Source organism: Giraffa tippelskirchi, chromosome 9 (genome assembly GCF_054371585.1).
Source record: "Giraffa tippelskirchi isolate mGirTip1 chromosome 9, T2T-mGirTip1v1.2.pri, whole genome shotgun sequence".
Lineage (NCBI taxonomy): Eukaryota > Metazoa > Chordata > Mammalia > Artiodactyla > Giraffidae > Giraffa > Giraffa tippelskirchi.
Window position 1 is genome coordinate 29827338 of NC_137283.1, and position 13709 is coordinate 29841046.

At 36.2% G+C, this 13709-nt stretch overlaps 1 long non-coding RNA gene across 1 annotated transcript in view; it reads right to left on the minus strand.

The window, feature by feature from the left end:
* The window catches only part of LOC145520893 (uncharacterized), an 867842-nt gene that overhangs the window by 416714 nt on the left and 437419 nt on the right, over positions 1-13709 (minus strand). The window lies entirely within an intron of this gene.

The following is a 13709-nucleotide window of genomic DNA, read 5'->3' on the forward strand; positions in this document are numbered from 1 at the left end:
CCTTCTACCAAATAAAGAATCAAGGATAAAGATTATGAATACTGATGATATTTTAATAAGAATATTAGAATCAAGAGAGAAATCTGAAGTCACTTATATCAACTCTATGACTCCAAGGTGTCACAAGGATTATCTTGTCCACAGTTTCCTGTAAAATAGTTGTAACAAAACAATATTCACTTTATAAGGTAGCTTGCGGGAACTGAAGGAGATGATGACTACTACACTTGAAAACTCAAACAGGAACTGGGCAGGTAAAATAAATGAGTCAAGTGGGCTGGGTATAAGAAAATGCAAGGAAACTGGGAGTCTCAGATTCCAAGGGCCTTGTGGAGCCTGTAATGATCCCAAGGCTTTCTGTCCCTCTAAAAAGGGTCAGCTGTTCTTCTCAGCGCCAGCCAATTTCTGCAGTGGGAAAAATAGAGACCTGGTATTGCCAGATTTTCCGGGAAGCTGGAAATCGGGACTTTTTATATTGAAACCTTCCAATTTTTAGTTGTTGGCAATTAAGTCAAATTTAAAGCTCTGTGCAAGCCAAACAAAACACATCTGCAGGCCTCAGAAGCCCAAGCAGCCTCCACTTGTGACCTCTGATAGATGTGAGCCTGTCTGTAACAGAACCCTGCCTCATTACAGATATTCCATAAATATCTGCCTTATTTTTTCCTTGTGTGTGATATCCAGGATGAGAAAAAAAAAAATCGACTTGATTTTTCTCTAAAGGTATCATGTTGTCCACTCTTAAGGCTCAGATTTATTAGTTAAGGCATATTCCAACAAGTTTACTGAATCTCACTGACCATGGAAATGCTTACCCGGGTTATAGCTTGTGCTTTGGACAATTTAATTGGATCCTGTGACTTCGAAAACAGAACTTAAATTTTTGTTAGAAAATACATACTTAAAAGATAGCTGAGATGCTTCTGAATCATATCACGGAAAAGTCACTCTTTCTGACGCTGAGCTAAGTTTCTTCAGATTCCAGTAAGTGAGCAGTTTTCCGTTCGGATTATTTTACTCTGTCTTTAGAAAAGCAGGACTTTGTTTTAACTGGTCCATCTTCATGTCGCTCCCTCCTTAAGTAGTTGAACTTACTTTTCAACTGTCACTTGCCAACAAAACAGGTTGCTTAATTGGTTTGACCTTTCACAGTATTTTTTAATTTTTCAATCTTAGTTTCATAGTTCCATCTGGCCCTTTAAAACGACATCTGGTTAACTGTACTTAACCAGCTGATCACTGTACAGTTATTTTTAAATGTAATGTATGCTTAAACAGATGTTATTTTTATAGATGTGGATCTAAACTGCACTTGTGTACGTGCTCTGTCTGCATAAACTCTTTCTGCAATTCAAATGTTGACACCCAAAATTACAAGCCAGAATGCTTATGAACTCCACTATTATGGTACTGCACTTTTGTGCTGCTTGTTAGGTAAACATCAATTCAGTTCTTTTTTTCTCTCTTCATTGCACATAAATAAAACATTAGCATTTAGTTTATAAAGTGATGAACATTTTGCTGTGTTGGATTTAGCTTTATAAATACAACTGCTGTCAGCAAGAAAAAAGGATTTATTGAATAAATAATAAGAAAGCTAAAGGAAAATGAAAATATATATATTATGCAAAACATGGTGTCTGTCAACAGGTCACAGAGGAGCCTCCATGCTTTTGGTGTTGCTGTCGGAGATAATTCCATCTCTGACATACTGTGTCTGAAGTATTGTGAACCTTTCTCTCATGGTATTGTTCTTAGAGTTAATCCAGGAAGCACACCAGAGAAAATAAATTTATTTTGTAGATCTCTGAAAGCTTGACTATCCGGGGCATAATTAACATATCAAACAATTTAAACGTCTTCTTACAAAAGCAGGGAAGATGTTGAGAAGACTTGGGAAAGAGAAAACCTCAATGGTCATTCCATCCTCTTTATTTATTTTTTTCTATCAGGAAAGAAAAATGAAAGACAACAGTAGTCTGGGCATACACTGAAAGGTTTTCCAACCTGGAAAACATCCTCACATCTGGTCTATCCTGTTGCCATGAGAACACCAGCTCGTCGGACTAAGAGACCTCACCGTCAGCCTGGGTAGTGTGGCTAGGACTCTGGGGTGAGTCTGACTTGGGACAAAGAAAGTGGTCACCCTTGCAAACACTTTCCTGAGAACTTCCACAGCCTCGCTCTCAAGGTTAAAAATTGCTGTTAAACAGAATACCTCAGTAATTGATAGACATTTTCTCTCTCCAGAGTCCATTTTCTCTGAAAAACACTGCCGAACATCTGTTCATAAACAGTCCTTCTGTGAAAACACTGACACAGGCGTTGAGCTTCCACCAGCTCAATTCCCCTGCCATGCGCAGATGGCACAACGTATTTATACAGCTGAAGCCCGGGGAGCAGAAGCCCAGCCCTATCTCCAGGTAAGACTTCAGGCAAACACGTGCGGCTATTCTTCAGCCTCACCCGAAGTTGTTCCAGGGGTTCCCTCTGACACAAAGACAAATTGTTTCCCACTCATGTGTGGGATTCGTTGGGAAAATGACCTTCGGCAAGCAACATCTAACTCTACAGAGGAAAAGACGTTTCTCATCTTTATAAAAGATTCCACATATTAATGAAAAACTAATTAGGTGGCAGAGGTATTTGGGAAACTAAGTAGGACTGTGATGATTCAGTTGCTTTTTCTTTTTTTTTTTTTTTTTTGACCTCTATGCTTTATGCGTGATGTTGAATTGAAAATTCATTATTGCCACTAAAAGCAAAAAGTTTGGGGTTAAGGGTATAAATAATTAACGTTCAAGTTTTCAGGAATGATCACGAGGGGGGAAAATGTCACTATTAATGAAAGAAAACATTTCCCACAAAACTCCCTTTTGTTTCTCCTATTACACATGAAACGGAGATGGGTACAAGCATAGGATTTTTTTTTTAATTTAACTGAGCTTTTATGAAGAAATATTAATATTGAAGAGACTTGCAAAGCCAGGTGAACTTTGGCTGCTTTTCAAATCTGTTTTCCCTATTAATCACGGAGATGCTGATTCTGTGGCATTCTCTAAAACTGTTCTTTCTTAGAAACTAGACAAATTTCAAGGACAAGCAACAGCTAGCTCCTCATGACCTAGGGCAACACTAGCTGTAAGTAAAAGCAGGATACTGGAGCTTCCAAAGAGTTTAGGGGCCCCAAAGATCACTCAAATAAATAGAACAAGTAAGTCATACACACGTATAACCTGGGTTTATTTGTACCTGTCTCTGTGACACAGCTGTGTCGCACTTGAGAGCTGGGATCACGGAAATATACCTACGGTATCTTAATATAATATAAACTATTCATATTTTATTCTCCATGAACTCCACAGGCAAATTCTTGTTATATTTGACCAGCTGGGGTCAAAAGTGTTACACAGCGCTGGGAAGATTTTTGCTCTAACTTCAATCTCCATTTGAGACATGAGCTTTCTGGTTTGTGCATTTCAAACATGTTTTCACACCATTTACGAACCCCTAACTTACTCAATAATCTTCATCTGTAGCCTGAATGGCTCACCCATTCAGGCTACAGAATCAAATGGCAGCAATTTGCAAGAGAAAAAAAAAACTGCCTTTTGAGAATATGATGTTTCAGTGTCGTGTCTTACTGGAGGAAGGCAGATGAACTAGAGGACCTCTGGAAAAATTCTTTCAGGGAGAAGACTGTAGGAGATGGTTTCTGTATTATGAGAAAGAAGTGATGTTTCCCGTTTGTGCTTCTCTAGCTCTTCCTCACCAGAAACCTCAGCTAAAACAGAAAAAACCATCGAAATGAAAATAAAGTTGAATCTTTAAATCAGACACCAAGACTGCTTGTAACTATTGAATTGCACTGTTGTTTAAATCAAATTATACAGTTAGGAGCATTAGAAGAGATCAAAAGCAAGTGTTTTACACTTCAGAAAACACGTGTTACATTAGGCCAAATTTTTCCAGTTTTGGTTATTAAGTTCTTTTATTGGCATTTCATTTCTTCCCCAGGAAAACTGAAAGTTGAGGAATGTATCTTCACTTCTACTTGACGTATGCCCATAATAATAGGAGCCTAAATTTGTTGGAAATATTTTTATCATATTTTATATTACCATAGAAAAATAGGTTCATTATGGCATTATTTATAATAGTGAGAAAAATGGAAATAATACTAACATCAAATAAGAGAAGCCTGATTAAGTAATTATTGACATGGGAAAATTATATCATACCTTAAGTAGAAAATATAAAAATAAGTAATTGCATATACAATGTACCATCTCAACTAGGAATATGACACAGGCATGGGGGAAAATCTGGAAAAAACATGTCATGTATTAAAAATAACCTTCTGGGTGGTAGGTTTATGGGTTATTTAAACTTTCATCTTTTCATGTTTAGGTATTTCCCAAATGTTTTACATGACCATACATTATTTTAATAAATAAAAAGATGTAGTAAAAAGCATAATAAAGATATTTCTCCTAAGAAGTGCATTTGTTATCTTGGCAAGAGGAGTTTTGGTATCTTTAGGAAGAATATAAATAGATATGGAGTGTGCTGAGTCAAACTGTGGATGGAAATTTATGAAATTTGTGAAGGAAAGATTTAGGGAAGTCTTTTTCTTCCCAGTAAGGTACCACAGCATACAATCATCATTTGCTGCCTAGAAATGAATCCTAGTGACCCCCCAACTTTATTCCTTTCTCCCTCCCCCCACCTTCTCCTTCATTCCTTCCCTTCCTTGATATTTATGGATTACTCCCTCTGTCCTAGGTGCTCAGAATGGGGGTTGAAACCTAGGAAATTGTAGCATAGGAAGTAATAACAGTCAATGAGCAAGCGACAAACTATCCAATGAATAATGCCACAATTCTGAGAGCCGGGGGCCCCTGAGGAAAGCAGGAGTGAGCAGCCTTGTCATCTGCACATGGAGGACAAGTCCTCTATGTGGCAATGACACCTGTGCTGAGGACAGAAAGTGTCAGAGAGAGCTGACTGGTATGCCAAGCGTGGGAGGACCCTCAAGGGACCAGCACAGTCCCACCTGAGTGTTTGGCTTTCCTGTCAGACACCCTCTCAGCACTCCAGTGGGGTCAGACTCATAGGCAACACTCAAATTTACTGAATTAGCTTGATTTGGAAGATATGCCACTTAAGTGTTCAAAACAGTAGGACCTAAGCAGATAGCATCAAATCCTACCAGTCTGTATGTAACCTGAACTCCACCTCTACAAGGCCTGTCTTCCCCAAGGTCCATCTGACAACCAGAGATACTCTGACTCACTGTTCCTAATATGGAGAACCTGGAGAGTTTAAAATGTATCCTCCATCTAAATGCAATGAAAGTTCATCTCTATACTGTGTCTTGATGTAAGTCAGTAATACATATAATACCAAACAGTGCAAACTTATTACTGAATTCCTGGACTGCTCCAACCACATTTCTAATCATTATTAACAGCAATGCAAGTGATCAGTCAGTACTATAAGCCTATGTGGCTAGCTGCTTGTAATTCTCAACATTTGTACTCAATAAAAATATGTGGGCTTAATCTCAGAATTGTCAAAAAAAAAAGACGCATCGGTTGGCCCAAACCCATCATTCTTTTTGAATCTGTAGCAACTGCTTTCCACAAAAAGTATGCCCACCCAGATAAGGGAAAAAGAATTTCTGCTCTGATCGCCAAGTGGCTTAGTGGTGAAGAATCCGCCTCCCAACGCAAGAGCCTCAGGAGACATGCATTTGATTTCTGCGTCAGAAGATCCGCTGGAGCAGGAAATGGCAAGCCACTCCAATATTCTCCCCTGGGAAATCTCATGGACAGAGAAGGGCTACAGTCCATGGGACAAGGAGGCGGACACAATTGAGCACATACGCATGTCAAGAGTGACTCTGAGTTACTTTTCCTCACTTGGTTGGCCAAATCAAGCATTTGCACACTTTAAAAATATAAATAGTTCTGCCTCTTGGTTTGGGAAGAGCAGTGATCTAACTACTATTAATGACGGAATATCACTCTCAAGAATGATCAAATTCAAGAACTAAGAAAAATATACTTTGTGATCATGAGTGATAATACATGTTTCATAGAAGAATATCGAGTAAGAGAAGGTCGGTGATGACAAATATGGGAAATGATAAACCTTCTGTCGCCAATGAAAATAAGATGTTGAACATGAAACTAATATTTCTATTGCCTAGTATTTAAAAATCTATCATAAATAACTATTGCCTTCCAGACATGTATAATTGATCTTACTGGTATCAACAGTAAGTTCCTTTTTAGTTTTTTTCTTATGTTAACTTCTTTTTACATGGTATTATTTTCCCTAAATGGCATTTCCACTGACAACTACACCGAATGCACTGTATAATTATCATGTCTTCAGTTTCTTCTTCTACAGTTCTTTTTAATTACAAAATAATACCCCTTTGAAGCATGCATCTTTGATATCTTAACCATCGTTGGGTCAATATAGCAGTGTGCTCATTATCAATATATTTTAATTATTTCATTCTTTTTAATGCCTCATTTTGTTTTCCATGAACTGCCAAGTAATTATGCTTGTATCAGGATAAATAATTAACATTCTCTGGAGCAGAACGTCTATTACTTTCCTTTTTTCTTTTTCCTTTCCTCCTCAGCCATGGCAACATAATAAATACGCATTTACCTGGAGTGACTAAATGCGGTCTTTTCTTGGGGCAATAGTAGCTTATCGATGATTCAAGAACTCCTTTTGGTGAAGCTGTGAATTACCCAGAGCTGAGATTTCTGGCTTCCTAATTTCTCTTTAAACTGACCAAAGCTGCTTCCATTACATTGTTAAATTCTCTTCTGTCCTGCTGCGTGTCCTAATCTTTCCCCTCAAAACAGGGTATAGGTTGTTGAGGGTGTATGTGCAAAGGCTATTTACATGCATAAAATTACTATTTCTCATGCAGAAAAATACACCTTGAAAGTAAATCCCGGCTATATAAGGCAAGAAAAACACAAACATTTTCAAAAACATAGGTTTAGAAGAACTTGCATGTGAGTGACAAGCTCAGAGACAAACTAAAACAAGGTGAAATTCAGTAAGGAAGGTTCAAGAGAAAGACCACGAGGTAGTTGAATGGAGCAAAGTGAACTGTGACACAGATCTCAGTAAATTACATGTCTTCAATGACTGTGTGAAAATTGCATCTTAGCAATTTGGAGGATACATTCCTCTAAAGTCCTAATCCAGAAGGAAGGGGAAAAAAGATACTCTAGTACTAGTTGTGTGACCTTGCACAAGTTACTTAACCTCTCTGGGATGCAGTTTTCTCCTCCGTGAAGTCAAGCTAGTAAGAGTACATGAACACAACTCTATAATGTCAGTTTTGTCATGCAGATTGTTATTTAAAGAGAGCTTTCAAGTTCTTACAGTTCTTCAAGCTAAACATCCCAACATTTTTGGTTGTCCCTCAAATCAGACGCTTTCAAAGATGCACACCATTTTGGTCACTCTCCTTTTGTCTGAGCTCAAATTTCAAGGTCTCTGATGAACTATTACTACTCCAAAAAGAGTCTGAACTGCACAGGGCAAAACAGGGTAACTCTCTTCTCCCCTTTCATCCAGCCAGAAAACTTAAATTGCTATACTTTTAAATACTCAGCTTTCTGGTTTTATCTGTTTTTCTTCTTTCCTTTGTATTATTAAGACTGATAAATGTGTTGCTGATTCTTTTCAATGTCTGCACATCTGCTGATGACTGGCTTTAGTGCCAGTGACACAATATAATGCGGTAACGCCTGTTCTAATCCCCGCCTTTATAACAGTGTTAAAGCGGAGACAGCCAAGGGGTCGTCTTCAATTTTAAGTCAATATTCTCATGTACAAGGAATAACTACATGCTGAGTCGATAAATCCCCCATTAGGAATAAAAGCAGAACTAGATTTTCTCTTTAAATCAATTAAGTGAGAGGAAAGAGGAGAAGAGCTATTTATGGACATTTTAAAGACCACTGGAGAAGGGAATGGCACCCCACTCCAGTATCCTTGCCTGGAGAATCCCATAGACAGAGAAGCCTGGTGGTCACAGTCCATGGGGTCACAAAGAGTTGGACAGGACTGAGTGACTTTCACTAAAGACCATGATATGAGGAAGGGGATATTTTACTTGAAGTATCTCTGAAGTGCTAATCTGGGATTGGTTGGTCCAAGTTACATTTATCACAAATTCTGCAGAAAAAGAAAGTTCAATAAAGGGTTGAATTCCGTGACTCCTTTGGAATGATCCTGCATAAGATTTATGTTGTAAGTACGTATACTCACTCCTGGATGATATGACAAACAATACTACCACATTTTATACTCTGAAAATTAGACCTAGATTAAAAATAGGACATTTTCTAATTCTCGTGTGTATTTCACTAAATTCATGCTCATGTAGTTTCAGAATCTCATCTGTCTAAAACCGTACTGACTTTTTTTTTTATAATTCATACAAAATAATATAGTTCAGCACCTTCTGAGTCCAAAGGAATGGTGGACTTAGCTGGGAGCTGTGCAATAGTATTTAGTCAATATAATGTCTAATATGTCATCTTTCATTAGGGATTTGCTACATTGCATGATTCAGGTCCAAACATCTGCACTTCTTTCTAAAACCCTGAAAATAATGTCACATCTCTACTCCTATCAATTATAATATTTAAAGAAGAGGCAAAAAACCCCCAAAACTATGATGTAATCTCACGCTCAGTGATAACCACCTCTCCTGCACTGGCAGACAGATTCTTTACCACTGAGCCACTGGAGGAAGCCCTGACATAAAAAGTGTGTCAACTTTCACAGAAAGAGTTTGATGGTGGGAGTTAGGTAAAATGTAACATAACAAACAATGTAGCAGTTTCCTCTATGCTCCAGTTTATTCAAATACAAGTTTTCCAATACTGCTGAGGCAACATACAAAAAGAAAACTTTAAAAAGCAGTTAATTATTATCCTGTGTACTTCTTAAGCAATCTCTTCCTACTAAGAGCATTTAACACAAGGGAAATACAAAGAATTACTAAGGGTTCAAAGATTTAAGTCAGACAATTTACATATTTAAGACAGTCTGAATCTCTTAAATGTTGTCAGTTGGAGGGTGACTACAATGTAAACACACCTTTTAAAATATATTTAAGTTTTTTTTTTTTTTAATTTTAGGCATATTCTTGATCTTTCTATGTTTATCAAATCAAAGAGAAACACAATTCAGGAAAATTATATTGTTTACAGAAAAAAATTAAAATCCTGGTATTGACATGATTTTAATGAAAGGCTCTCCCATATACAACCTGTGTATAATAAATACTACTTAATAAACATTTTAAGAAATGGTTAAGATCCACTAGCAACATAAAGACTGTCACTGTTTATCTTGTAAAACCATCTTCAGAGCAGTAAGATGACACTCAAGTTTTACAAGATTCTTGCCTCCATGGTGGGTGTTGTAACAAAGGAGCAGATCTAGGGCAAGATATCTACACAGTCAGATACTTAAATGGTTACAAAATTTGATGCAAACAAACGGGAGTTTGCATACCTAAATTTTAAACCTTGTATCTTAGAAATGAGATGGCTCTACAGGATGGTAAAAAAGTGCCACCACAACGTGGTCTTCTAATGGAGTCAAGTGAATCCAGCCTTTATACACAGTCACTCTGCTTTTATTATGCCCTACCTCATTTTCTTACTTTGTGACTTTATTTGTAAAGCTGAATTTCATTCATGCTTGGAAATAGGCATTTTAGGCACTTTCAAAAGAAAGAACTCCAACTAAATAAATACTTAAAATCCTATTTTTTTTTTAATCTTTGAAATGACAGGGCATAACATTTTCCCCCGTTTTCCAACGATAAGAGATTACAAATATAATAATGTTCTTTCTCTAAAAATGTTTAAAAAAAAAAAGACTATAAAATGTACATGTCTCAGGGAAAAAAGCAGACAAGTAGAAGGGAAAAAAATCTGTCTGAATAAAATTTTCAAATACTGTTTCTTTGTATAAGTTTTGTCTATACTAATTAAACACAAAGAGATTAATAATCTTGCACAGGACAAGGGTGGAAGCAGTTCAGTAATGGAATAAATATTCCCAATAGAAGGGCCCATTTTCTATCAGAAAGAAAAGAAATTTTCAAAAGTAATACTCATTAGGTAAACAGAATTGTTTGTATAAATATGACCTGTGGTGTTGGAGAAGACTCTTGAGAGTCCCTTGGTCTGCAAGCAGATCCAACCAGTCCATCCTAAAGGAAATCAGTCCTGAATATTCATTGGAAGGACTGATGCTTAAGCTGAAACTCCAATACTCTGGCCACCTGACACAAAGAACTGACTCATTTGAAAAGACCCTGATGCTGGGAAAGATTGAAGGCAGGAGGAGAAGGGGATGACAGAGGATGAGAAGGCTGGATGGCATCACCGACTCAATGGACATGAGTTTGAGTAAACTCTGGGAGTTGGTGATGGACAGGGAAGCCTGGCGTGCTGCAGTCCATAGGGTCACAAAGAGTTGGACACGAGTGAGCAGCTGAACTGAACTGATATGAAGTCACAAAAGGGTAAATCAACTCAGAATCAAACATGGAGCTGAGAGATGATCGTATGTAGAAGCTGTAGTCTTATTTCTTTATACTCCCTGAGTTAAAGACGATGAGTCAACAGGGACTGTCAATAAGTGTTCTGCATAGCTCCACGTTTGTTTGTTGTTTTTTTTTAATTTTTGAAATTACAGAATATGTTGCCACTGAAAGTAATCTTAATTTTTAATGTGAAATTCTATGATAAAACTTAATACTCAAGGAAAGTGGAAATATTATTACATTATCTTCTCAACAAATTAATATCTTGAAAGCTCTCAGGGTATCAAAAAAGTAATGTAGTCTTATATTTTCCAGTCCTCTCTATATTATTCAGATAAAGAATACAGAAAAAAAAATCTCATTAAAGAGAAATTTAATGTCTAATATGGTAAGATATAAAACTCTTCAAAAACTGAAGTTTTGTAAAAATTTCCCCCCACACTCTTCCTCTGTGCTCATGTATTACTCACATTTAACTTCCGTTTGGCTCAGACTACAGGTTCTGGAGTTGAAAGTTCTGAGCTCAAATCCTAGCTCCACTAGTCAGTGGCTTTCTAATCTCAGACAGATTAGATCTACTTCTGTAAAACTGGAAATTACAATTTATGTAAGAGTTTGTGAAAAATGATCAATAAATTCAGCTGCTATGATATATTTTTATTACTATTATCCTTGCTTCTACTACTGTAATTATTACTTCTAAAATTCTCATTAAAATACTTTGCTAAAAACAACAGATGGAATATTTTTAATGTGGAGGATAGCACAGTTACTTGAACGATTTTAATCTGTGTCTCAGTTTTGTGAGGTCCTACCTTTGTGACTTAAAAAATATTGAGATTGCTAAGTGAGCATTTGGTTTCTAATCTGCAAAAAGGGAATATGAATGTCTGCCTCTGGGTTTTCAGTGAATTAAATATGACTATGTATGGAAATCATCAAATACCTTGCAAAGGGTAATAATGGTGAGGAAAGTAAGCAACTACAATTTCTGAAAGAAATCACCATTAAAGGTCTATAAATATTGTGGCGGTGAAGCAATTTTATGATTTATGTGGGTTTTATCTGCTGTTTCTCTTGACACACTGTGGTATTAAACGTATTACACTAAGTAGCTTAAATCAGATTGTATACAATTCATTCTGGTCCACTTGCTGAAACATGCCAATCGGATGTTTTCCAATTTTCTCACCTAATATTTCTCTTGTCTTTTGAGGTTATGGGGTAATTTCTGCAGGGAAAATAGTCTAACCACTATAAAAGTGATCAAAGTGTGACTATGAATATTGCCTTAGGACGAATGATTTGAACCCTCCCATTATCAAAACATCTACAAATGTTCTTTTTTATGTATGAGTCAATGTGGGGACATATGCTGGCTGAATTCCCTTCCCCCAGAACACCTGATACACACCTGACACATATAATCTAAATCAAGAAAAATTGACAAATGATGAGAACTTTTAGGAATTAATAAATTCATCTAATAAGACAATACCAAAACCCTAGAAAGCCAGAAAAACACTTTGCATTGTCTTAATTATAAATCCATTTTGCCATTCTGAGTTAATATGCTGGTTCTGAAAATACTATCATATAAATATTGCTTTTGTACCTTTTCAAAATCATGTATGGTGGTCCATAAAGTTCCCCATAAAATAGGTCTCTGAAGGTCATTTATTTTGAAGTTTAAATAACCTCAACCTGACTTCTGTCATGTATTGGCCTAGTTCATGTTTTTTAGACACATGTTTTTATCTTAAAAGAAGATATGCATCTTATTTTGCTATAGGGATCCTTAAGCAAAAAAAGTTAAAATATCTGCTTTGACTGTAATGAATGAATATGTTTCTTTGTGTGTAGGTGCATATACACATGACTGCAGTACATATCTCCAATCGAAAACTAAGCTTTAAAATTATAATGAAAAATAGGATGATTGGTTGACTTTCATTATTTTTGTTTTCATTCATTGTCATAAGCTAGGTCATTGCTTGAGACTTTGCCCATAAATTTTATTGTTTGTTTTTTTTTTTATGTAGATCACTTTTGAAGTCTTTATTGAATTTGTTACTATATTGCTTTTGTTCTATGCTTTGGGTTTTTGTCCATGAGACATATGGGATCTTAGCTCCCCAACCAGGGATTGAATTACAAGGTGAAGTCTTAACTACTGGACCACTAGGGAAGTCCCATGCCTATACATATTAAAGATTACAAATGAGTAGATTTTTTTCCAGTCCACTTTATGTGTGTCTTTGAAGTAGTGTTGTAGTAAAGAAATATAGAATAAAAAATGGCAATTTTCTTCTGGAAAATCTAAATGTGAAGCTATGCCTGATAACATAGCTTTCAAAATTGCATATGATAATAATAAAGTATTGCAGTTACTCATAAAATAGAAAAAAGTATGATTGCTTTCATTGGCAATAGGTTGATCTGCCCATTGAGTTAATTTGACTGATTTAGCTGGTTGGGAAAGAGCCTCCTCCTCCCCCTTCAGATATAGTTGTTTTTATTTTCCAGTCTAAGTTTCCAAACAATATGAATGTACAATTTCATGCAACAATTTTCTCCATCAAGGGTTTTATTATCATTATTAAATACTCTAAAATCCAAATGGAAAATACTCCAGAAAGTTGGATAATATAGTCCATATCAACTACACACAATGGGGGCTTCTGCTCTATTTAAAGATCCAACCTGTCATCTTCACATTCTGTTTAACCTAACCTAAATGCTTGCAGTTCTAGGTTTTCAGCTCCCGTGGTTTTACTTTCATCGATTTATTACTGTTTTTATTTTTCTGTATCAAGTTTCTTATCCAATTCTAAATAAAAGTATATGCTGACGGTGGTATTCTAAACATACTACTTTGAATAATAGGAGTGTTTATTACCTTTAAACTCTAAATGACATACTTGGTACTAGTTAAATGTTCTCCAACAATATAACAAAATATAAATCATCTGGTGGTACCTACATTCTAAAATATAACCCCGTCTATATTCATATGAACTCATGGAAAATTCTTTTCTGCACTGTTTGAGAGTGTATGCTCGATGTTTTACTATTGTTTATTCTTCAATAACTAATC